The sequence below is a fragment of the Bison bison genome, unplaced genomic scaffold, assembly GCF_000754665.1.
Source record: "Bison bison bison isolate TAMUID 2011002044 unplaced genomic scaffold, Bison_UMD1.0 scf7180017864295, whole genome shotgun sequence".
NCBI classification, from domain to species: domain Eukaryota; kingdom Metazoa; phylum Chordata; class Mammalia; order Artiodactyla; family Bovidae; genus Bison; species Bison bison.
Genome location: NW_011494867.1, coordinates 10,517,253 through 10,544,235, shown reverse-complemented (window position 1 = coordinate 10,544,235; position 26,983 = coordinate 10,517,253). Strand labels below are relative to the sequence as shown.

The following is a 26,983-nucleotide window of genomic DNA, read 5'->3' as shown; positions in this document are numbered from 1 at the left end:
CACATCTTGCAGGATCTTAGTTCCCCGACCCCGAAATGGACCTGCACCCCTTGCATTGGCAGCTTGGAGACTTAACCACGGGACTGCGAGGAAACCCCCAGCCTCTGTCTTCGAATAACTCATAAATTATTAGTGAGGGAACCTGACATTCCAACCCAGAGTTTCACAAGTCCACGGTACGCGTGCCACGAGTCAAGGGGTTTGATGCTGATGAGAACAACAAACTCAAAACTGACCTTCGGCTGCACTGTCAGAAGCACCTGATCCAAAACACGAGAGATAGTTTCAGTCAACTCTGCCTCTGCTGGTCAGGCAGCTCCTGGAACATTCTGTCCAATCCCACACCCCAGAAGGAGTTGGCAGCTCCTCTTGGGGCAGCAAATCGGAGTAAACATGTCTGGAGACCCAGGCCTCATGCTCCCCAGTCATAGGGCCCAGAGCAGCCCAGTAGGATACATCAGTTTGGAAAAAGTAATAAACTGGCAAAGTATTTTAATGTGATAAATGCTTGTAAGACTTGTGGAAAAGGAGAAAGCTATTGAGAATCTGGAGTGTCCTTAGTCGCTCAGTCGTGTCCAACTCTATGTGACCCCATGGACCGTAGCCCACCAGGTTCCTCTGTCCATAGGGATTCTCCGGGCAAGAATACTGGAGTGGGTTGCCATGCCCTCCTTCAGGGGAATCTTCCCAACCCAGGGATCAAACCCGGGTCTACCTACATTGCAGGCGGATTCTTTACCATCTGAGCCACTAGGGAAGCCCAAGAATCTGGAGGGCAACCCAAAAATGACAATAAAAACAAAATCCTAAAAAAAAAAACCAAAATCCTACCTGATAACTGTGTCACGTGAGCAACGGTGAGAAATTCAAGGGGGATTTACTGAGGGGGCGAGTAACTTGGGAGAAGAGACAGCGGATTCAAATCTGGGAGGAGCGGCCGTGTGACCAAGCAATCAGACTGTCCTCTGTGGTTCCAGCAGGAAGAGCACATTCCCAGCAAGGCAGCTGTCTCCACCCCTAGAATGGACCCTCCAGAGTCTCCTTCTTGAAAAGGGAGTCGGAAGCAGAAGGTGTTAGTGGGAGAGGCCACGGGACCGTTAGGGTTTTGTGCCATTTCCAACCCGAGATAACACTTTATGACACTGAATGCAGGTTTTTCTCCATTGCAGCTGTTGTAATGGTTATATCCGAAAACAGTTCCTATTTTATGACCTCCAGGAAGAAGCAAAGGTCTAAAATATTCACAGTTCCCAGGAAAAGGAGATAAGGGGCCATCTGCTGGCTCCCTCACACCTGACCTTGGTGGGTCAATATTAAAACTGCCAGGATGGGCTGGGCGCTGTGCTAAGGTGGGGAATAGGGTGGTAGAGGAGACAAGTTTCCTATAGTCTAGTGCAGGCTGCCTCCCTTGGTTCAGCAACACTGCAGAAGGCTCCAGGAATTCAACCAGCTGCAAGTGGATCAGGGAGGGAGAAAAAGGTATATGATGATTACAAACCAATGGCTCCTCTCCAGTCTAAGTCTTTGAAATTTCTTAGTTTTTCCAAAGTTGCTCTAAGTCTCAACTCAAATGTCATCTCTCATCAGTGCTTGGAAATACCTTTTGCACTTTACTGATGTCTAATTCATCCCAGGTAATTCCTCAATGAATTGGCGTTTGCTAACGATTCCCACCACTAACTTACCGGGTTGACTGCACTACAACCAAATGTTAGAACTTACAGGTACACCCTGTCCTTCCATGAGCACCTGCCCTTCCTTTTTCTTTTTTTTTTGGCCACACCTCGAGGCAGTTGGGATTTTAGTTCCCTGACCAGGGATCAAACCCACACCCCTGCAGTGGAGTCCTAACCACTGGACCACCAGGGATGTCCCAGCTGCACTTCTTTAGTAAAAGGACACAGCTGACAACTCAGTGACAGCGGGGTTCCATCTGGATACAGATGGACTTGGTTTTCCATCCTTCTGGGCAATTTGGCAAAATAACTGCCTCCTACCCGAGCCCCTGGCACAGAGACAGCCGCACTTTTTTGAACTGAAATAGGCTCCCTAAAAAGATCTGATCCTTGGTCCTTCTAAAGCCCAAGGCAGGCGAGGGATGGAACTCAACAAACGTCCATCCTCTTTAAGCTCAGTGCTTTGCCCCGGCAGCCCAACGCAGGGCCAAGACAAAGAGCCGTGTGCACTGGCCACCTGTGCCTCCTCAGGAGGGTCAGCTCTGGGCAAGTCCTCCTGGACGCGGGCTCACCTGGAGGCCTCGGAGAGCCTTCGGCTTGATGCCGCAAGTGACTGTCACCGGTTGGCCATGACATCGTCATCTCTGGCTGGTGGTCAAGGTGCTCTGCCATCTGGAGCTGGTCAAGGCTGCTCATGCAGCTCTCCAATGGTCACACGCAGAGGGGATGCTGCTCTCATTCAAAAGCAACCCCACACAAGCATGAGGTTGTTGGTTTCTTCAAGACAGAACTTTCCCATAATCAGTCTATTTCCCTCTCTCTCTCCCCTCATCCCTCCCTGTCTTCCTCTCTTTCTGACACACACGGCCTTTGCTAACACTTTCTTCATTTCCTTATACACACCACCCACCTTCCTCTGGCTAAATCTCTTGGCACATCCAACCCCGGCTCTGCAACGTGGAGAAATCTGAAAATTGTAGTTGTGTCACGCTGGTGTTCTCTCTAGGTCATCTGTGGTCTTTTGAAATCCTCCCTGGTGTTGAAATACATTTAACAATATTTTTAAAGCCTATCTAATTTATCCAAAGAAAATAGCCCCCAAAACCTCTATGCAGCAAGCTTTACAACAGCAAAAGGAAAGTGAAAATAAACTAAACGATCAACAAGAAAGTTGTGTCAATTTTGCTATTAATTCTGGCACTTCACTGAAATATGACAGAAAATAATGACAACATGGCACTGTGAAAATGCTTATGTTAAATGAAAATGAAGCAGAAAATGAAAAACCAAGATGTAATGTTCAACTATATAAAAATAATACAGAACAATGTCACAGCTATCCTGTCTGCCTCACACTGTTCTTATAAGGATCAAATGAACTAATAAAGCAAACCAGAAAAAAAAAAAAAAAAGTCAAATGGCTAAAGTATCGTATGAATTCTGAATGGTATTTGTATTAGGCATGTGAAGAGTGTTCAGTACATGAACTGACAGGACAATGGGGACTTTGAAGATCTGATCAGTATCAGAGACCCTGGAGAAAACGGCCACTTCCAAAGTTCTGCCCTATGATTTTCAAATGCTCTTTGCTTTCATTTGTGTCAACAAGTGTAGACAGAAATTCAGTAACAGTCATTGGTATTAATGGTCCTCTCATTCAGAAAATCTTTTAAGAAAGCAAGAGTTATTCTTGCAATAAAGGCTTTGCTTTACTTGAGTGAGACAGGGAGGAAGGGAGAGGGGGATGGGGGGTAGGGAGAGAGAGAAGAATCTACTTTAAGAGATTAATTCTTTATCAAGCCCAGGTCAGATTCTGTAGCATGAGGCTATACACATTGGTGACCACCTGGATACAAATACTTCAATACGCTAAAGATTCTCGACTCTCAGAGAGATCTTTCCCAGCTTCTCTGTGTACACATTTCCTAATACCCCAAACGGAGAGGAATACAGCTCAGGTGCCTATAGTCAAACCATCCCTTCAACCCAGCAACCTGATGAGTGTGCAAGGCCAGATGTGTGAAGACGGGGCGAGGGGAGCTCAAGGGTTCCTTCCACCCGTCCTCTATGTGATGCTGCACATCAGGTTTTCCAAATCCTTCCAACTTTTATCCTTTCATTTTCCTCCTTCCCCACATGAACCACAGTTCTCCTGTACCAGCTTCATCCTGACTTCCTGTCTCTGTTTAACCCAGATTTCTTCACTGAATGCCTCTCAAACAGCTGTCTTCCAGCTTCCTTATGGTTCTGAGTGAGGAGAGTAATTAAGCACACACTCCATCCCATCTCACCCACTGAATGTGGCTATAAAACCTGGGCAAGATGGACAGGGCAGCTATATGAGGGCTCTGAAAAGCAAACAGTAGCAGGCTGAGGAGGGAAGATGACCAGGATTTGAAGTCCCGCCAAAGAGTCCTGCCTCCTCCCAACTCCAGGACCCCAGCCTGGACTGCATATAACCCAGTACCCAGAAAGAGGCCTCAGCAGAGCTCCAGAAGCTGCGTGCTGGCGTGGGGAGCAGGGAGGGGGTTGCCTAATTCTCAGAGGCAGTGGGCCCAAACCCAGGGCTTTTCCTCTCCCGTGCTTCTGTCTTCTTGGTGTTCTCATGTCCCGGTCCCCAGCAACCCCCCAGCTGCAGAGGGGTCCACAGGTGCCTAAAGCTTTGAGGCAGGAAGCTTCCTTTCCAACTAGAGGAGTCGAAGGAGGTGAAAACCCCACTGGACTTTTCTCTCTTGGTCATCCTCTTGCTTAGTTATGGATGTGAGCTAAGTCCCAGGAAGAGCGTAGCAGAGCAGGAGAAATAAGGCCCCTCCTTCCAGGATGAAAAGCCAAAGAAAGAGGCCTCTGGAACTGGAAAGGGCCGGGGAGACAGTGGAGCAGGAGACGCTCAGGAGAACAACCCCATAAAGCGGGGCAGGCACGCTCCCGGGATCAGCCCTGAGCTCAGCAACGGCAGATACAGGCCTGAGTGGCACACTGTGGCCTCAGAGCACCGAGCCTCGGGAGAGAACGCGGAGCCACGCTGGGGACACACGGCAGAGCTGAAGAGCATCATGAAGGCTTGGAAAACACAACTGGTGCGGAGACCCGCAGAGGGCTGGCAGGGGTCCAGAATCTGAACTCAAATGGGTCTAGTGCTTGCTACAGCAAAGATGGCAGCATTCTCCACAGGATTTAAATAAGACCCAGAGTCTCATAACGCAATATTCATATATTCAGGATCAACCCAGAATTGCTCAGTATACAAAGAGCCAGGAAAATCCTCAGCTCACATGGGAAAGGATCAGTTGATACCAGTGCCAAGATGACAAAGTATTAGAATTAATTAAGACTTCAAAGTCATTATTATAAAGCATACTCAAAGGAGTAAGGAGGAACGTTCTTGAAATACAGGTAAAGACCAAAAGTCTCAGCAAAGAAAGAGAAGAAGTGAAGTGGAATCAAATGAAAATTTTAGAAGTATGAAACACTGTAACTGAAGAATTTTAAACCACTAGAAAGGAGCAACAGTAGGCTGAATATGATAAAGGAAAGAGACGGTGACCATGAAGACAGGTCAATAAAAAGGATCTAATCTGAACAAGAGAGAGGGAAAAAAAAGGTTTTTTTAAAAGTGAGTAGAGCCTTGGGGACTTGTGGAGCAAAACTGAAGGGTCTAACATCTGTGTCATTAGAGTCCCAGAAGAAGAGGAGAAAGAAGACAGTGCAAAAAATATACCTGTTGGCCGTGCCCTCCGCAGTGTGACGTTGCTGGGTGATAGACACACAGACAATGAATCAGGACAGAGTCCAGAAACAGCCCCGCACAAGGAGAGCCAACTGAGCTTTGACAAAGATCCAGAAGCAACTCCATGGAGCGAGGACAGCCATTTCAACAACAAATGGTGTTGGAACAACTGGACATCCATGAGCGAAGAAATAAGTAAACAAATAAACCTTGACCTGAAACCTTCACACCGTATTAAAATTATCTCAAATGGATCACAAACCAAATGTAAAGCTTTAAAAAGTTTTCAACTTCCCAAAAAAAAAAAAAAAAAAAAAGTTTTCAACTAAAACAATGTGAAGAGTTCCAAGATATGACATTTGAAAGCACAGTCCACAAAAGGAAAAGTTTATATACTAGACTCCATAAAAATTAAAAATTTTTCTCTGTTAAAAACACTGTTAAAAGAAAAGACAAGCTAGAGACTAGGAGAAAATATTTGCAAAACACATATCCAATGAGGGACTTCTATTCAGAAAACAGAAAGAACTCTCAAAACCTAACAGTAAGAAAACAAGCCAACCTAACAAGGAGCAAAAGAACAGACATTTCACCAGAGGGGATACAGAAGGTAAGTAAGTATATGAAAAGGTATGTGACATCATTAGTCATGAGGGAAAGGCAGATTAAAACCATAGTGAGCCACCAATTGGGGTTTCCCTGGTAGCTCAGCTGGTAAAGAATCCACCTGCAATGCAAGAAACTCCAGTTCAATCCCTGGGTCGGGAAGATCCCCTGGAAAAGGGATAGGCTACCCACTCCAGTATTCTTGCCTGGAGAATCCCATAAGGGATTCCTCCTCCCCAGAGGAGCCTGGAGGGCCACAGTCCATGGGGTCGCACAGAGACAGGCATGACTGAGCAACTAACACTTTCACTTTTCTCACTTTACTGTAGACCTACCATATACCCCACATCGCTTTCCCTATTGTTAGCATCTTGTATTAGTTAGGTATATGTTATTATTCATGAATCAGTATTAATCCATTCTCATTAACTGAAATATGTACTTTATTCATATTTGCTCCATCTCTTCCTAATGCCCTTTTCCTGTTCCAGGATCCCACATGACACTGTCATCCTGTCTCCTCAGGCTACAACAGTTTCTCAGATTCTCCTTGTTTTTGAAAACCACATTTCTGAGGTGTATTTGTGTGTATTTTGTAGAATGTGCCTAGTGGAGATCTGGCTGGTATTTTTCTTGTGGTTAGACTGGGGTTATGGGTGTTGGGGAGGAAGACCCCAGAGAGAAGGCACCATTTCTATCATATCATTTCAAAGGCACATACTATCAACATGACTTCTCCCGGGTGACCTTGATCATCAGGCTGAGGTCACACTTACCAGGCTTCTCCACTGACAGTGCTCTTTTGTTTATCTCCCTTTCCAAACTGTGCTCTTTGGAAGGCTGTTGCTGTGGCCAGGCCCCCTTTAAGGAACGGGGAGTTATGCTCCAAGCCCTTCAGGGTGGAGGATATACAGACATCATTTGGAATTCTTCAGGATGGGAGATTTGGGAAGTTTCTTATAAACATATACTTGTCACACACACCCACTCCTAGATACGTACTTAAGAGAAATGAAAACTCAGGGTCATACAAAAATCTGTACACAAATGTTTCTAGCAACTCTATTCATAACTGTCCCAAACTGAAAATACCCCAGATGTCCTTCTCCGGGTGCATGACTAAACAAACTGTGGGGTACATATGAGTCGACCTCTCAGCAATAAAACCCCACCACACGTAACAGCTTGGTGAACCTCAACTGCGTGATGCTGAGTGGAAAACACTGTCCTTGGAATTTCACCTACACCCTGACTCCACTTATAAGACGTGCTCCAAAAGATGGGGGTCAGGGGCTGCCAGGAGTTAGGGATGGGGTGCAACAAACAACAAAAGGAAACGTGGGGGTGACGGAGAAAGTGTTTTGTCTCTTAACTGAATTCGTGGTTACACAAATCTGTACGTATTTTAAAATACACAGGACCGTACTCCAAAAAAGTCAGTTTTACTATTTGTTGTTTAGTCGGTCAGTCATGTCCAACTCTTTGCAGACCCATGCGCTGCAGCACGCCAGGCTTCCCTATCTTCCACTCTCTCCCAGAGTCGGCCCAAACTAAATTTTACTATATGTTAATTTAAAAAAAAAGAGGTGGAAGCAGCGAGCCAAGTGCCTAGAACAGGGGCTAATAAGTAAATAGTAGTTCCCTTCTCTTTTTAAAGTGGGGCCCTAGAGACCCCAGACCCCACAGCGCCATGGCTGACGTTCATCCAGCCTAGTGCATGACCTAGATTTCTTGGTTTGACCGGTACCTGTGTCCACATTTCTCCCAGGTGTCCATTTGGAACCACACACCCTTCCTGAAAAACAGGTCTGGACCTGAATCCTTGGAGAACAGGGTCAAACAAATCAGTCCTTTCCATCCCTGTGCCAGCCAAGCTTATGGGACACCACCTGCCTACACATGGGCCACCCTTCCTCTGCAGGCAGACAGGGTCAGACATGTGAGACAAGAGGTGGAGAACTGGGCGGGGCCTCGATCCCACAGTCCCTCATTTTTCCGTGATTTCTCATCCTTTGTCTACATGGAGGAAGGGGCTAAGTAGGAAGAAAGCACTCCGGATCAAGTCCGTTTGGTTTTAAAACAAAACAGGTAGAGCAATGCTAGTAGAATGGCTGCACATCACAGGTGTGGGTACGCACAGGAGACACACAGAAGAAAGGGTTAGTGAGAGAAACACAGAGACGACCTTCCCTGGGTTCTCTACAGGAAGCGCAGATAGCCAAAGGCCAAAGTAATGACAGTCAAGTTAAGAGCAACTCGCGGAGGCAGTGCGAGTGCCTTGCCCACTGGCCTCCCCAGGGCTGCGCACGGCTCCCCACCACAGGGCAGCGTCTCCTTTCCGACCCCCTCCCTCAGCTGCCGGCCACTGGAGGATAAGCCTCACCCGAGGCGGGTCCAGTCACGGGCCTGAGACAAGTACAAAAGCCCAAGCTGGACATAAGGATCAGGGTCAGCCACCTGGAGGAGCTCCATTAAGCCTAGTGAGCTGACCACTGGTCTGAGAAGGTCAACAGAGCCTGCAGAGGCTGGAAAACAGGCCCCCTGTGCCCCCAACACATGGGGCAGGGTTCAGTTCCCTCCTCTGCAGTAACAGTGACTTGGGATCACTGAATCTTTGAAATGGGACTCAATTTCAAGAGCCCCCTGCAACTGTCTTAAAATAGTCATGGGCCCTCTGCTTAAGAACCAAATGAAAGGATCCGCTCCGCAGAGAGAACTCTCATTTTACTGTAAAAGCCCGAGCAGCTCTGGGAGGACCCCAGCCCCTCTTTACCCACCCTTTCCTGCCGAGGAAACATCGGGGAACACATCTGTCTGTCAGAGATCATGCCCGTGGCTAGGGATGGACCCCCTTCTCAGTGGAAGGAGGTGCTGGGAGAGTTGGGGGTCTCATGCTTCTGCGCACAGAAAATGCAGTCAAAGCTCCCCTCTGGGACCAGAGGGAAAGCCTGGGCTGGGTGACACAGGAGACCCTCCCTGGGGACTCAGGGCTCCTGACTTGCACCCCAGGCTCCAGGTCACCTCTTCCCTTCAAGTTCACACTATGGACTCAGCTTCCTCACGACTGACTGAACAAAGGCTGAGCTGCAGAGGCTGAATCAAGTGTCCATGCGGAGAAAAGACACGACTTCTTTCTGAGCTGCTGTGGTTTTCAGGAAACAAGAGATGGGGAAATGCTCATGCCTTTCTAAAAACATGTAGGTCCACAGAAGGCATCTGAGGCAGTTGAAGTCAGTCACACAGGGCAGAACCACCCAAGAAATATGAGACCAGCTCTGTAGGGCAGCATCTGCTCCTGGAAGCAACATGGCCGCCAGGGAGCGGGCCATGCTCTCCAGGCTAGGCCACGCCTGGAGCTCTGCCAGCCATCAGCCCATCCCTCCAACCAAGGCCCAGAGTTCAAGAGAACTGGGGCGATGCCTCTGGGTCCCCTGCCAAGATGAGACAGGAGACCTGCCTCCAGGCCGCCACCTCCACAGCTGGTTTTGCTCACTCCTTCCTGGAGTGACTGGCTCGTTTCCCTATTCCGTGTGTGTGTGTTGGGGGGGCGGGTGTTAGTCGTTCAATCATGTCCAGCCATGGACTGTCAGTCCACCAGGCTCCTCTGTCTATGGGATCTCCCCAGCAAGAATACTGGAATAGGTAGCCATTCCCTTCTCCAAGGGACCTTCCCAATCCAGGGATCCAACCTGGGTCTCCTTCATTACAAGCAGATTCCTTGTACTGTCTGAACCACCACCGACTGCTGCCCCCTTACTGAGCAAATGTGTCTTCCTAAAACTCCAGTCCAGACTCTCGTGTTAACAGAAGAGATCCCTTGCGCTCTTTAGACTGAGTATTCCTGAAAACATGACATGGAGGAGACTGTCATCCCATCAAGAAGACCAGACCTACGCTGGTTGTTCCAGTGACCAGAGAGACAGAAACAATGATAGAGACAGACAGATGGACACAGAGAGGGAGAAATGGGGTGAGACAACGGTCCAGCGCTGCGGGACCTAATGACAGAGCATCACCGATTCTATGAAGAAGTCTGAGATGTGAAACCAGAGTCTTTTATCAAACCTTTTCAAGATTCTTATACTACTCATGATAGAAGCTACACACAATTACATTTTTCTAAAAATTTTCTCCCCTTGCAAATTTGAATTTGCATAAAAGGATGGCATTTGCAGACATCGCAAAACAGATACTGCTCCCACCTCTCAGTAAGCACCGGAGACCTCTGGCCACACCTGAGCACTGCCGTGGCTGCTGGTGTGACATGCCCTCCAGAAGGACTATTGCTTTGGCCAGCGACAACGGCACGAAAAAGCCAAGGTGGTTTGGATTGTCCTTTTCCATAATGCTGTGACTATTATTTAGCACTTTTTAATAATTAACTGATAATTGCAATCAACACTCAGTGTATGCTCATCACACACCAGGCCCCAGGCTAGCACTCTATGTGGAGAACCTGCTTTAATTCTCCTGTAATACAGGAGCTAGGTTATTACTATTCCCATTTTATGGCTGAAGACACTTCAAGGCTTAGAGAAGCTGCCTAAAGAGCTTTTTAGATAAGTATTTTAAACTAACTGTCTAAGGCCACAGAGCTAAGAAAGTCTAGATAAGGCCCAGCAGAGTCTGGGTCCACGACCTTGCTGTGAGGCAAGGAGGTAGCTGCTCACTGAGAGACAGCTAAGCATGCTCCCGGCAGCTGTCAGCGACCGGAGTGGATTACTGTTCCCTCCCGGAGAAGATAAACTATAGGTCTTCCTGTTTGGAAGTGATGCAGGCAATGTCAGATTTAGCAGTGTGACATTTTTTACAAAGCATTTAAAGAAGTTGTTTAATTCCTACTTTAGTAGAGACTGGCAAACACACAGGGCTTAGAGCTTTTCACCCACAAACGCTAGGTTTTCCTATTAGTTACTTGGGGCCTTAATTGAAAAAAAAAAAAAAAACTGAACGATTTTAAAATAATAATAAAAGAACAAAAGGAGATGTTGGGCTTCCTTGGTGGCTCAGATGGTAAAGAATCTGCCTGCAATGTACAAGACCCTGGTTTGATCTCTGGGTCAGGAAGATCCCCTGGAGAAGGGCATGGCAACACACTCCAGTATTCTTTCCTGGGAAATCCCATGGACAGAGGAGCCTGGAGGGCAACAGTCCATGGGGTCGAAGAGTTGGACAAGATTAAGCAACTAACACTTGCAAAGGAGCAAGAACAAAACAATTATGCATAAGTGATTCCAGATTTTATTTTACTCGAATAAAACCCCAAAGCGTTAGTGTCAGATGAGACTTTAGATTTCTAGAAGACAGTGGGGGCTGGCACAGACGGGATGGGGAGGGGCTTCTCTCCATCTCCAGTGGTTAAAGCAACATGCTTCCAAAGCAGGGGTCCTGGGTTCAATCCCTGGTTGGTGAACTAAGATCCCACATGCCGCTCAGCACGGGCAAAAGATTTAAAAAAAAATTTTTTTTTAATTAAAAAAAAAGGGATGGGGAGGCTGACAGAAAGCTCAGGGGAAAGGTGCAGACTCACGGAAGCAGCTCTAAGATGGGAAATGGTGACATAGGGAAGGGACAGGGTGTCAGCAAAGCCGCACAGCGGTGCACACGCAGCTGCGTCTGGAGCCCACACTTCTGCCCACAACAGCGCCAACTGAGTGAAACAGAGAACTAGGGAGAGGAGGGAGCACTCCTGCCCCGGGGCTGGTTTGACATCTCTCTGCTCAGTGCCGAGTCCTGCAACTTTCATCGTTGAAGGCCAAGGACACAGCCGCTGCCTCTCATCTCAGATGGAGGCAGTGCCAGCGTGACAGATGAAACGTGTTATCCTGTAGAGTTCAGGTCATGTGTGTGACCATTTATTAAGTCCTTACCAAATCATGGGAATTGCGATTAAGACACAAAGATGAATAGTATATGGGCCTTCCTTTCCCAGGCACCATCTAAGAAGAGACAGACCTAAGTGAATGATTATAGCAAGGGGGGCCAGCGCTGTCATTCCAGGATGCAGGCGTGAATGGGAGACCAGAAGCAGAAGCAGGCGATACTGCCTGGGCAAGACCTGGACTGCACTGCTCAGGTGAGATCTGGTGGGAGCCTGCCAGCCAGGCAAGGGGAGACACTGCAGAGAAAACAGCACGGGGGACTCCCGACAGTCTAGTGGTCAGGGGGTGTGGTTCTACCCCTGGTCAGGGAACTGAGATCCTGCATACTGTGAGGTGTGGCCAAAAAGAAAAGAGAAAGAAAAAAGAAAACAGCAAGAAGCAGCAGGCAAGAGACAGTAATAATCCCCAACACACACGCACGTGCACACGTACACGCGTGCACACACACACACAGAAGTTCAGACTTACTCAGACCTAGTCAGAGGACTGAGGATGAGAAAGATTATCAAGTGTAGCACAACACCACTTAATGTTTGCAAGTATTCTCTAAAAGTGTAAACCTGAAACTTATCATCAATCCCTTTTCTACCCACAGTAGTATGGGAGCTGAACTCTCTGATTTTGGGGGGCGTTCATATTTAACAAGAATTGAAACAGGTGTGACTCTGCAGAGCAGTCCTGCTTATGAGTGTAAGTACATGTCTGTTTGTTTGCTTGAAAATGTAGATGGCAGATGTTGACTTCAAGGTAGGTGGCAAGAAATGGGCTTCTGCTCTGCTTTGCTGCAAAGGTTTCCAAACAGCTTCCACGGGCGTAAAGCACACGGATCCACAGCTCTCAGCACGGTCTTCTCCAGACGTCTGCCCTGCAGAATTCTAATTTGTGCTGCAAATGTGGAGCGGCATTTTTTTTCATCTCAAAGGCTTTAGCTGGAGGCAGTGCCTGTTTGGTCTGCCCTCGTAGGAAAAGAAATGCTAAGTAGGGGTGGGTTTACATGAAAGGGAGACAAGGGAATGAAAAGATGGGGCCGGCACAGAACCTGTCAAGTTTCTAGAGACTAATAACCTCCTTGACGTTACCAGAGGCAACTCAGAAACGCAGCCAACAGGAAGCCACGCTGATCAACAGCAGGGCTCCAGCAGCACGCATGCTGGATAATTCTCGGCAGTGGGGGCTGTTCTGCGGGCTTGGCAGCATCCCTGGCCTCCACCCACGGATGCCTGAAGCACCATCCAGCTGTGATGAGAAGGTCCCTAGATGTTGTCCCCAGTTGAAATGCCTGATCTAGATTAACTCTGAGCACTAACACCACCACAGAGCCTCAATCCTGTTCACTGCTTCCTTTTGAAAATCTTTTTCTTGGTAGTATCACCGTCACCCTGCAAATAAGCTCAGTAAAGAACTATCGCGATGGGCCTGTGACATACCCAAGTCCTGATATGAGGCAGTTAGGGACTTACGAGAAACAGGAAGCCTTGTGCATGAAGTTCCCCTGATTAAAGGAGGCTCTAAATGGCAGTGACAACTATTCAGTTGCCTCTGGGATGTGAAGAGGAAGAAGTGGTTCGTTTGTTCGATCATGTGTATGTTTGATCACTCAGCAAACATTCTTGAGCATCACAGGGTGCCAGGTGCTATGCCAAGTGGACAAGGCAAACAAGCCCAGGCGTCCAGGAGCATGTGCTCAAATCAGAGAACAGAGGTAAATAGGAGGCAGCATGCTCCCCATCGCAAGAGCAGTGATGAATGAAACAAAATGAAACAAAAGCACAAGCGGGACAGGGCTGCAGCCACTGTCCCTGCATGGTCACTGAGCCAGGGAACGCGATTCACTCAAACTGAGATGTGCCAACCACGCAGACCCCAGACTAAGTGCTGGACGAGAATGTAATTGTCTTGCTAACAATTTTTATATTGATTAGATATGTCAATGATCATGTCCTGGGCATACTGGATTAAATAAAATCTACTATTAAAGTTAACTGGGACTGTTTCATTGACTTGTTTGTGCGGCTGCTAGAAACTGAAGCCCATATGTGTGGCTCACCCTGCCCTTCTATTCCTTCAGCCTGAGGAATCCCCACTGCCCACCAGCAGCCCAGCCCCAGCAAATGGCAAGTTCACAGGCTCTGTGGTGGGAATGAACTTGGCCTGGTTGAGGCTGGTGGGGTTGCCACCTGCTAGGCAGGGGCTTGGGAGCCAAGTTAAGGAGTTTGGGTTTCACCCCAGGAGCACTGGGAGAGGCCTGGAGGGTTTGCCTCAGGGGAATGCCACAATCTGATTTTAACTGTGCCAAGATGCTGTGCTCTGGTGACTGTGCAGAGATGGGACAGGTGAGGACAGAGGAGGACCACTGGGCGGGAGGGGTCAATCCCTGGGACCCCTCAGGTTTTGGCCCCTTGGGGTGACCTGAGAAATGGAAGTCCGAGATTCTGCTTCCTTCATGGGGCACAAGGGTCTTACTAAATTCCCTATACGTTACATTTGATTATGTGGACAACCTTTACTCCACGACAACAGGAAAATGAAATTTTTTCATCATCCAGAGCAGGCCTCGGGCTCCTGAGAGTGATCCTGTTGCTTCTCGAAGTCCAGCATAACCTGCCTCTCTCCAGAGAGGGAAGTGGACCAGTTTCCCTCTGTGAACTGGTTTCCTATTTCCTGTGCATCACCACACGAATTAAGCTTTTCACTGTCCGATCTCACTGAATTCTTTGATTTCATTCTTAGCACTTACTAAGGCAATGGCACCCCACTCCAGTACTCTTGCTTGGAAAATCCCATGGATGGAGGAGCCTGGTAGGCTGCAGTCCATGGGGTGGCTAAGAGTCAGACACGACTGAGTGACTTCACTTTCACTTTTCACTTTCATGCATTGGAGAAGGAAATGGCAGCCCACTCCAGTGTTCTTGCCTGGAGAATCCCAGGGATGGGGGAGCCTGGTGGGCTGCCATCTATGGGGTCGCACAGAGTCGGACACGACTGAAGTGACTTAGCATACAGTTCAGTTTAGCTTTCTTCTCTTGTGAGGGTTTCCCCCCGACACACTTTTCCTGGGTTCTATTTTTGCATCTTAGCTTCCCTGTTTCACCCTCAAAGCCCCTCACTCAAGGATGTCAGCTGAACAGTAACCCTCCAAGCTCACTAACTCTGGCATTTTCTGTTGGTGCTGCTCTTTCTAGATTCTCCTTTTCCCCTGCCTGTTGGTCATCACTGCCACCAGTGAGTCATCGGCTCTGAGTCATGCCTGGCTGGGCTGCAAAGGCCTCAGAGCACACCTGTCTGTGCAAGGCTGGCCCTTGGGAACACGGCCCGCACCCAGCACGAGCTTCCATACATGGATTCAGTAACGAGGAGAAAAAACAATTGCCTTGACTCTCTTTTTTTCCCTTCCAGATTTACCATTTCTTTCAGCTTTTGGTGGAGATGATTCCCACACTGCAATGCATCTTGATCATTCACTTTGCATCTTCAGAGGCAGAAGGAAGTTTCCAGAATGAGCCCACAAGGCCCCAAGGATGAGAGGCTTTTCTTCCATGACATCCCTCCTTTGTCACGGGACACGAAGTGTCACCCCATGTGCCACACTGGGACCACACCGCCTTTTGAGAGCTATGAAGGTACCACCAAACTGTGCGTAAAACACGGAGGATGGGCCCCACTCCAGACCAGGAAACGGGAGAGATGAGCTGCAAACACAGCCTAGTACTTGGACCAGACCTGCATGAACCTGAGAGCCAGCGCTGCTCACAGGCTGTGACGGGAGGCACATAGGCCTCCTCGCCAGGGCTAACCCTGAAGTTCAAGGCACCGGATCCGAACCCACAAATACAAGCTCTGCTCCCACACTCCTCCCTGAAGGCCCCATGCTCTACCATTACAGATTCCTATTTTTCTAAGCATCTCCCTTCTAAATATAAAACTCTTGGCAGAGGTGTTGCCATCAGCTCTTAGCACCTGGGAACAGACCAGCCTAACAGGTCCCCACAGCAAGGGTTCTGAAAAGGCAAGAGGCATGAAAAGTCAGGATGGGAGTGCAGTGTGTGGGATGACATGGGGTGGGGTGGGGGTGGCACTTGGGGACATTAAAGGACTTTCAGTCTCTGCAAAGAGACACAGAAATGGGCAGAGATGGTGCCCCTGGGAAGGAGACGGGAAGCCAGGGGAGGAGAGGTAGAGACAGAAATCACTTTTCCCTGGACATCCTCCCATATAATTTGAGTTTTGTACCACCTGCATGAATTACCCAGCCAACAAAAAATTAAATAGGGAAGAAGTGGGTATTGGGTATCTGGCTGAGATGAAGCCAGCAATAAAAAGACCTCTGAAGGCGAAGGGACAGGTTACACTGGCTGCTCTGCTCACAGGCTGCCCTGCTCTCATGACCCTCAACCCCACTCTCCACCTACCAGGCCCAAATCACAAGTTTTTCTAGCAACTCCTGCATGGCCCTTTTTCTGAACCTTTTTCAGGGTCAAAATCTGAGACACTGAAACTCAGAATTCTCAAAAGCCTTACTTAAAAGCCCCTCAGAATCACTGGGAAAGTCCCACAAAGGAAAAATGTGACTGCTCTGATGTTGTGGCCTCCGGCTCCGACCGGCTATGCGAGGCCTGACATGGGAACATCGTGTCCAGTGGCACCGTTTATCTCGCCATCAGGGAGCCAACCCTTCGTCACAAGGACGGAGACAGAAGTGTGTCCCCAAGGGAGCAGTCATCCCCCCAGGGCCTCTGGAGCTGTCAGGGAAACTCTGCATCCTGCCCCAGGCTGGAGCCACCAGGGAGACCTGGCCACCAGCGGTTATGGGGAGAGGCCACCGGCTCTGCAGTCAGTCGGGAGGTTCGTGCGGTCCTGGATGACCCTGCGCAAGTCACTCTATGAATCAGACCCTCCCTCTCCTCGCCCGGGACCCACCTAGAGCACAAGCTGTAAGTTGTAAGGATCACAAATACTTTAGGCATAAACATCCAAATCCATGTCATTAGCCCGAAAAATAATCCGGCCCTCTCCTACCAGTTTTACCCCTTAAAATGTTACTGGATCTCAAAGTTAGAAGGTGTTATGCTTTGAGCATCCCATGAACTGAACCATGGAAAGAGATGCTGAGGGACCTCCCTGGTGGTCCAGTGGCTAAGACTCTGTGTTCCCAACGCAGGGGACCTGGGTTCTAGATCCCACATGCCACAACTAAATATCCTGCATGCCGAAACTAAGACCTGGTGCAGCCAACTAAATAAACATTTTTTTTTTAAATCATAAAGTCATAATGGAATAGGTTGGGCCCCAAATCCAATTTGACTGGTGTCCTTATAAGAAGAGACAGGGAGACACACACAGAGGGAAGATACTGTGAAAACACATATACATACACACAGACACACAGAAAGAAGGTCATGTGACCAGAGAGGCAGGGAAGGGGGTCATGCAGCTGCAAGACAAGGAACAGAAAGGGTGGCTGGAAACCCCCAGAGGCTGAGAGAAGGGCAGGAACAGACCCCAAGAAGGAACCAGCCCTGCTGACACCTTGATTTTGCACGTCTTGTCCCCTGATCTGTAAGAGAATAATCATCTCTTCCCTAAAATCCCCCAGTTTGTGGTACTTTGGTACAGCAGCCCTAGGAGACTCATAAACTGATCTGGTTTTACTGTCTGTCTAAAGCTTAAAATTCTCTGGCCTGACAGTCAGCTGACCAGCCTACGGATGGCTGTCTCTAGTAAGAGAAGACTAACTTATTATCTACCAATGCAGCAATCCCTCTTATCTTTGACAAGGTCTGTTATAAAAATCATTCATTTAGCAAATATTTACTGAGCACCTACTACGTGTCAGGCACTCTTTGGGGCTCTGTTGATGCGATGTTAAACGGGGAGCCGACACTAAAAGCACGTACACATATGGCCATTTCTGATACCAATGATGAAAGTAAAACAATACGACACGAGCAAAGTGGGTTGGGGACCAGGATGAAATTATTTAAATTGTTAGGGGAGCTTCCACTAAGCTTGTGACACTGGACCAGTGACCTGAATGACAAGGAGTCAGCCACAGGAGAATCTGGCTGGAGGAACAGCCAGTGCAGAGGCCCTGAGACAGAGCAAGTTAGACCCAGTCAAGGCCCAGAAAGAAGGAGGGACTTTTGTTGAGGGAGGGAGTGGCAACTGATGAAGCTGGAGCAACAAGGAAGGTCAGTCAGTCCTTGCATAGTGGGCCCAGGTAAGAAGCTTGCATCTGATCCCAAGACTACTGAGATGTCACTGGGGAGAGACATGATTTGATTCAAAGTTGTTTTTGTTTTAAATCACTCTGGGACTTCCCTCTTGGTACAGTGGCTAAGAATCTGCCTGCCAATTTAGGGGACACAGGTTCAATCCTTGGTCTAGGAAGATTCCATATGTTGCTGAGCAACGGAGCCTGCAAGCCACAACTACTGAGCCCATGCTCCTCAACACGAGAACTTTCACCTTTGTCCTTCCAGATCTACACAGCCACTGATGCACCCCAGACTGCCTTGACTTTTTAAAAATTGTTTTGCACCACTGACCTGCTGAAACACACTCAGATAACCTCCTCTGGTGTCCTTTTTCAGATCTAGATGCTCAGAGCTAGAAAATGGGATTCAAGCTTATTCTTCCCTAATGAGAACAGCTGTGCCCTCTTTAAAGAGGAAAGGGAAAAAAAAAAAAAAACACATCACCATAACGCAAACAATGCCATGTATAAAAAAAACTGGATAAAACAAACAAAAGTACTGGGTCAACTCCTCAGGTTTCACAACCACTGCATTTTTCTTCTGGGTGGAGGACAAGGAAAACGATTATGGCAAGTGTCCCTAGAATTGCCTTGGTCTGTTGCATCACGTGGCTGAAGACACCTAGACTATTAGGAAACTCTGAGCGCTTGAGCAAAACACACTCCCTGCAATCATACTTCCCACTAGGTTTCTCAAGGACCTATAAACAAATCTGAGTACACGCAGACGCTCAAGCCTGGGGTAGAAGGAAGTGGTGGAGAGCGTCTACGCTCGAGAGCCATGCTGCCTTAGCAAGCAGGGAAAGCGGTGGGGGACAGGGATGCTGGGAATCCCGAGGGCCCTGGGATGTGTGTGTCACCGGCCCGCATCGTGCATCCTGCTCAGCGGAGCGGTGATGGGCCACTGCATCTGGTGTCAGACAGCTAGGCTTAACACTGCTTTGCTCCTACTAGCTAAGTGACCATGGGCAAGCCATTTAGCCTTAGTTTCCTCATCCGTGACATTTATGAAGATCAGTTAAGATTCTGCGTGTGAGAGCCCTTTGCAAATTACTCTGTGGTGTAAAAGTGAGGGGTTATCATTGGCAATAAGGATTTTTACTCCTCCCTTTGCATGTCATATGGGTTGACTTTCCCTGACTTTCTCTCTTCCTAGGCTGCTTTTGATGTTTCTTTTCACTTGATTATTTCCTTTTGAGAGAAGGGAAGAGAGACAAAAGCAGGTAGCATGATGACTCATTTCACCTTAAACCCTTCCAAAAAACTGTCCTAAAAAATGTGCTCTCAGAGCCATTTTGTTGCTGCTCAGTCGTGTCTGACTCTTTGCGACCCCATGGGTACCCTGCCAGGCTCCTCTGTCCATGAGGTTCTCCAGGCAAGAATACTGGAGTGGGTTGCCATTCCTTCTCCAGGGGATCTTCCTGGACCAAGGATCAAACCTATGTCTTCTGCATTGGCAGGCAGATTCCTTACCAATGAGCCACCTAAGAAGCCCCTCAGAGCCATTTGGGGCCATCCTAAAGCAATTTACCTCCAAAGAACCAAAGCTATTGTCATGCAAAAAGGACCATGTCTAATATCTGTGGATATTCTGCACTGTCTGGAAATCTGTAGCAAATAATTCAAGGTTTGTGATTTACTCAGGTTGCTGAGTAGTTTTTCACTGGCCTTAGTTGCTGTGTTCTCAAATAATACAAACTATCTTCACATTAACCCACACAAGCCATACGAAAGACAAAGACGGAAGAAAATCACAGGAATGTATTCCAGAACCAAATGAGAAGTTAGAGATAATCTGCTCAGTAAAGTGCATATTCCTGACTCCTCAGCCATCTTCATCTCTTTAATGGAAAAAGAACCTCATGAGTCAACTTTCTCACTGTGAGCTCATCTCAATAGCCAGCCGATCGCCCTGTGCTTCAAATGCGTAAGCAGTCCTATTTCTGCACCGAGTGGAAATAAAAGCCAGTGACAGCCCAAGGGAGAGAAGGAACAAGGGAAAACACACACTTCCAAACAGAACCACGGAAAGATGGAAAAACGCGCTCAAGCGTAATACAACTGAATTTTTTTTCTTTGCTTAATTCGGTGTTAAGCATCTTGGTTGCCCTGGTTTAGGTTGAGGGAGGGGGTGCCTTGAATCAAATGAGCTCCAAACCTCAGCTTTAGGTGACAATGGTCTGGAGAGTCGCCTGCTCCCTGACAGCTGTCAGCTTGCCTCTATCATTTACTCACCCCAGCGAGTCAAGCTGCACGTCAAGCTTCTCACCTGTGCCAGCTCAGAGGTGAGTTCCTGCCCAGTCTGCAGGCTGGCACCCTGGCCTCACACTTAACCAGAGTCACAGGAGCTGCCCAGTCCCTACTGACAAGTCCTCTTCCTCCTCCCAAACTCAATCAACCTATAACCCAGAGAAGCCCAGACCCCAAGCAAGGCGAAACTCCCACCCAGCTCCAGAAAATCCCCCATCCTGTCCTTTCCAAGACCCTGGTCCCTGTGCCAGGCCACCCTGAACCAGCTGCTCTACACAGCTGCTCTACACGGCCCCACGGCAAAGCTCCTCTTGCTCCCGACCACCGCGGGGACGAGGGGGTCCCGGGGAGGCGGGTCGAGCCCTTCTCCTGTGCCCCCACACCGCCCCCGTTGCCACCTCAGAAGCAGAGGGGCAGCAAACTTAAAGCCCAGCACGCAGCACAACTCACCGAGTCCTCCCCATCCCGGTTCGAGGAAGCCCCTCCCCAGCACGCTCGTCCAGGAGTCGGGGGGGTTCCTCCCCCAAAACTGGGGAGCCGGCTCCATTCCTAAGCCACCTGGCGACACCGTCAGCCGCCAGGGATGGGGACACCTTTTCCAGCCCCTCCACCCCCCAGGGAGCGCCCTGCTCCCCATAAGGTGGGCTCTTGGCCCCCTCCTTCCGTTTCCTCACCTCAGCGCGAGCCGAGGCCGACCCCGCAGAGCCCCGGTCCCCACCCGACCACCCCCTCACCCGCCGGTCCGCGGGCGCTCCGGCTGTGCCCCTCGGAGAGCGAGTCCCCGCGCCGCCCACAGAGCCTGGCACGCCGTTCCCCTCACGGGCGCCAAAGGGCCCCCGCCCCTCTCACCGCGGCGGGGGTTGGCCGGCCGGGCGGGCCCGGGAGCTAGCGCGCGGGCGGGCGCCTTTGGGCTCGGCGGTGTGGCCACTGCACCGGCCCCGGAGCCGTGTCCTTCTGAGGCCTGCCCGCGCGAGCTGTCAGTCAGCAGCCCGGGCCCGCCCCCCTCCCCCGGACTGCGCAGCCGCGGTGCGGCCCGGAAGCAGCGTCACGTGCTGGGGTGGGGCCGCTACCCGCGCCTGAAGCTCCGAGGCTCTCGGGCCCCTCCGGCCCCGGGTCGCTCCGGGCTGGGGCCGCCTTTCGGATGCAGGCGTCGTCCCCCGCCCCTGGGAGCACTCTAGGGGACTTCTAACAGAAGGTCGCTGCAACCCCGTTTCCTGGATCTGCTCAAAAAACTAGGGTGTTCTCCCGGGCCGAGCAGAGCTGTGGGGTGGGGGGTGGGTGCAGGCCGTTCTGTGGACAGATGAGTGAATTACTTGGTGATTCTGGAGGTGGGGGAGCCCAGGAAGGGAGTATAACCTGATTCGGGTTGCTACCCCGCCCTGGTGTCCGCACCTTTAAGACAAGGATCCCCTTATGCCATTTCCTGCTCGTCTGTTTCAGTTAGGCTGAAGCCTTGACTTTAAGGAACGTACTTGTGAAACCAGTCAGGCAAGGATGTATGGAACGGAAGGGCACTGTGAGGCCGATTGATTTTTTTTGAAAGGGGGCATCTTAAAAAGCTGATGGATTCCACTTTCTTGAACTCCTACGCGCATCAGCATCTTTTCACCAGATACAGTAAACACAATTTTCGAGCTGTCTGGCTTGGGTTTCTTCCACATCTCTTCAAAAGAACAAACCAAAACCACAAAAGGTAAAAAATGTGTGTGCTTCGGACACTTATTTTTTTAAAAAGCTTTTTATTTTATATTGGAATATAGCTGTTTAACAATGTTGTGACAGTTTTGGGTGGACAGCAAAGCGACTCAGTCATACATATACATGTATCTGGGATTTTTCAGTTCAAGAGCAAGCATAGGAATGTAAATGGACACCCCCCCCTCCCAAAAATCTTGGGGTTATGGCAAGCTTGGTTCTAACACCTAGGGAAACAGACTGTGAATTCTGACACTGCAAATTCTCTGAAGACAGTTCCAGAGCTACACTGCAGGGCTATAGAGCGCCTTTGGGTGGGTAACTAAGCTGTGTCCAACTCTTTTCAACCCCGTGGACTCCAGCCCTCCAGGCTCCTCTGTCCATGGGATTTCCCTGGCAAGAATACTCGAATGGGTCACCATTTCCTTCTCCAGGGTATCTTTCTGACCCAGGGATCGAACCTGCATCTCCTGCATTGGCAGGCAGATTCTCTACCACTGAGCCACCAGGGAAGCCCTAAAAAGCTCTGCCTTTAAATAAATGCCCTGGCATCTGAACTAGGGCAGAATGTCAACCTCAGAAAACTGGGGCAGGGGTTGTTCTCTGAAGTCTTAGGAGTTAGGCAGGAGGAACTGGAGTTCTGCCACTTAGAAGAAAAGACACCTGTGGATTGACGATCAAGTGTCTTTCTTGTGCCCCACATGTGGAGCTGCTGGTCCCTGGGAAAGTGGACTGTTCAGACTTGCTTGGGAAAGTTGAAGGGACCAACGGGAAGGAAAGAGCTGGGAGCTGCGATTCTACAAGAGGCATGGGGCCTTCAGCACCGCAGCTGCTTCTGGTCCATTTCTGATTTGCATGACCAGCTCCATGTAGTCATCATTTGTGAGAAACCAGATCTCTGGGTATTTTAAGCTTCATGTGAATTCAGAGAAGTGTAAGTTATGTGGGCACTACAGATGCAGGGGGCAGATCCTGAAGGCTACAAGAGCATCACGAAGACTGTATGGAATAGAGGAGGATCGTATCTGTGGCTGGAGGAAGTCCTCCTTTGGTTCAGTGAGTGAACCCAGCACCAGGAGTAGACTCTTTCAGCCTTGTCCTCACTGTGGTGATACCAACTATTCAGGAAAATTGGAAAATGAGGGTTCATTCAGGGTCAGACTCCATTTGGGGGAAATATCATTTATCTTCAAGAAGATTCACCTATCTCTCCAAACTTCATAAAAGATCTTCTGAACTTGCCAGAAGGCTGGAGAGAAGCACATGACATGGCCATTTTACTTAAAAAGGGGAAGAAAGTAAATTCTGCAAACCACAGACCAGTGAACTAGACATTGGGCCTGGGAAACATTCAGGACAGATGACTCATGAAAAACATCTGTGACCCCGCAGAAGAGGAAGCACCAGTGGCAAAGATCAAGTCATGCTGGGTTAACCATGAGATTTCAAGATATGAAATCTATACTGGTAATTCGAGGAAATACGATAGAACTAGTGTATTTGGACCTGGAACGTGCATTTACCAGAATGTAAATGTGTAAGTGACAAAAGGCCAGGCAAACTGGTTTTTCAAAAAAAGAGGGCATATAGGGACTTCCCTGGTGGTCCAGTGGTTAAGACAGCTTCCACTGCAGGGGGTGCGGGTTTGACTCCAGGTGGGGGAACTGGGGTCCTGCATCCCTCAAGGCACAACCAAAAAAAAGAGTGGTGATCATAGGAATACAGTGGCTTACATGACTGAAAAGTTCTGGGGTTGGCCCAGCAGGATCCAGGGGCCAAGTGATGTCATCAGAACTTGGTCTCGTCTCTCTTGCCTTCTTGACTGCTTCCCTTTGAGGTGGGCTTCATTCTCAGATCAGGTGCTTTTTTTCAGGTGTTTTTCCTTAGTATCTTTTTTTTTTTATCATTGCTTTACAATGCTGTGTTAGTTTCTGCTGCATAACAAAATGAATCAGCCATGTGTATACACCTTTCTTCCTGTAGAGGGTGCTTCAGGAGTAGGAGGCTATGAGCTCCTCTCCCACTTGTATGACCCTCAGCACACTCCTTAAACTCAGTGGGCCTGTTTCTTCATCTGAACAAGGGGCCAACCGTGACATGTTCATTCGTTCATTTGCTGTGTATTGCACTGTCGCAGGAATGGGAGAGAAGGAGGAATTTTTGATAATGTGCCGGGGAGGAAGACATGCTGAAGGGCAGGAGAGGGCCAGCTTGGGATTCCAGGGAACGCAGAGCCCAAGGCACAGGCCTGCTGCCCTCGAGGGCTCTACCTGCAGCTGGAGGTGAGGTGACCCAGTGAAAAGGAATTCAGGAATGTGTCACACCACTTTGGGTTTAGACTTCCTGGGCCTTGTTCAGCACCTTGAGTTGGAGAGCTTCAGCCTTCTGGCTTCCCTGATCTGGCTGATGCATTCAACATCACAATCTCAGTGGAAAAAATAAGAAACCACCCAAACTCCCTTCTGAAGAAATTTCTGATTTTTCCACTGTACAGACCTTGGAAGTCTCTTTCTCTCCCACTGTTAAAATACCAGTATACAAATCATAAATGTACAAGGCTGAATTTTTACCAAGTGAGCACCCATACAACCAGCACCCAGCTCAAGAAATAGAATATTACTAGGCCCCAGCATCCCTACTACCGTGGTAATCACAGCCCTGCCCTGTCTTCCTATACCAAAGGTCAGTTTTGCCCGATTTTGAACTTTTACTCAAAATCCTATTTGTGAGATTTACTTGTGTGTAGTGTGCACTTTCATTCTGTAGAGTCTTGTATTTCACTGTATAGGTAGACTACTATCTGTTCATTCTGGCTCCACACTGCAAACAACCTGAATATCCATGAACAATGCTGTACTGTGTATTGTGGGAACATCCTATCACAAGTCTTCCGATCTGTCTTCAGCAGGTACTCCTAACGGTCCTGCAGGGTGGTTTAACAATCACATTCCTGCCCCCGGCAGTGAAGTGGATGGAAGCCCCAGTTTCTCTGCATGCTCACCAGCACTTGGTGTTTTTTTCATGTTAGCCATTCTACTGGGTGTGTAAATAGTATTTCATTGTGGTTGAAGTTTGCATTTCCCTGATGACTAATGAAAATGAGCATTTTTTCATGTTTGGATTTTCTTCTGTGAAGCACCTGTTCAAGTGTTTTGCCAATTGTTCCACTGGGTTGTCTCATTTATTTTAAATTTTTATGTATTTAAAAATGGATACCTGGTTTACAAACTTAACAAGTTACAAACCTATTCCTTGTACATTTTCCCAGGGATTGTATATACAAACATATATATACCCCAGATCTTCTTTTTCAAATACAGTTTTACACCGTAGTTAGCTGGTGATGGACAGGGAAGCCTGGCATGCTGCAGTCCATGGGATCGCAAAGAGTCGGACACGACTGAGCAACTCAACTGAACTGAACTGAACTGACACCATAGAGTTAATATACCTCAGATATCACTGCACAGTATTCCATTCGTATGTATAACACACTCTACTTCATATATCGACAGCATATAGGGCGATGCATTTTTATGCTTCTACAAACATTCTACTATAAATACTGAAGTGCAAACATCTTTGTGTGCATGAGGGACTCTATCTGGAGGATAAATTGCTAAGTTGGGTCAAAGGGTAAATACAATTAAATTGTTTTGATTCATACCTCTATCTTGCTCTGCAAAGAGCTGAATAAAGTGGACAACTGTACCAATTTGGTCTTCCTGCCAACACACAGAATCGCCAAACTTTAATGTTCATCAACTGACTAGGTGAAAAATGGGATCTCTTGATACTCTTAAATCTGGATTCATTCCTTTTACTTTGAATGAGGCTGAGCATCTTTTCATGTGGTTGAACGGAGGCTCCACTTTAAAAGAACTATTTCGTGGGATGAGTGGTTAGCTGCACACTAGCTCCTGATGGATACACAGAACTGATCCTGGAGCTGAGATGTCCTCATTCCTGTGAGGACATCCAAGGGTAGGTGTTTGGTTCCGTGGGCCTTATGAAATAAAAGACCCAAAAAAAGTGTGTTGAACCACTGTCTCAAAATAGGAAGAAACCTTGGAAATCAAGTCTAATCTTGTATTTTTTTAGAGAGTAAAAAAAAAGCCGAGGCTTAGAGAAGGGAAATGACTTGCAGAAGACCACATACCAAGTCTGTTGAGAAAGATGAAAATCCTTGATAAGAGTTGAATTGTTTTTGTCAACTGCTGTCATCCTGTTAGATATTTTAATGAATGATTTCATCATGCTACTTCCTTTAGCAACAGGGCAATTTTCAAGTTACAGTAAACAAGCCCGTACAGGTGTGGGGGCTGAGGAGAATTACAAGTCTTTTTGTGAAAGACTTTGAAATGGGTCACAAAGTCAGCGTGTGTCTTCAACGGGCAACTAGGTGTTGTCCTGCACACCCTTGGATTATCTGGGTCTACGGATCTTTTTCTTTGCTTTAAGCTATTTCTAACTCCATAGGTTTTTTTTTTTTTTGGCAGCATCAGGTCTTGGCTGCAGCCCTAGGGATCTTTCCTTGTGGTGAAGGGACTCAGTAGCTGTGGCATGTGCAGGCTTAACTGCCTCCCAGCACACGGGATCTTAGTTCCCAGGCCAAGGATCGAACCCATGTCCCCTGCACTGGAAGACGGATTCTTAACCACTGGACCATGAGGGAAGTTCCATTCTATAGGTTTAAAATTTATTTATTTATTTGGCTGTACTGGGTATTAGTTGGCAACACTTGGGATCTTTAGTTGCAGTGTGTGGGATCTAGTTCCCTGACCAGGGATCAAACCTGGGTATCCTGCACTGGAAGTGTGCACTCCCAGCCACTGGCGCCAACAGGGGTGTCCCAACGCTATAGATTCTGGAGAATAGACAGCAAGGCCAGTGA

General features: G+C 48.4%; 1 protein-coding gene across 3 annotated transcripts in view; it reads right to left on the bottom strand.

Annotated features, from left to right (window-relative positions):
• Window positions 1–26,983, bottom strand: part of KIAA0513 (KIAA0513 ortholog) — a 59,300-nt gene that overhangs the window by 28,670 nt on the left and 3,647 nt on the right. Inside the window, exon 1 of one of the 3 annotated variants that reach the window (XM_010850828.1) lies at window positions 21,244–21,358. The exons of 1 other annotated variant lie outside the window; for it this stretch is intronic. The gene's annotated coding sequence lies outside the window, so the exon portion shown is untranslated. Of the gene's footprint in view, window positions 1–21,068; window positions 21,198–21,243; window positions 21,359–26,983 lie in introns of those variants that run through there. One more of the 3 variants, XM_010850829.1, reaches the window with a different exon arrangement.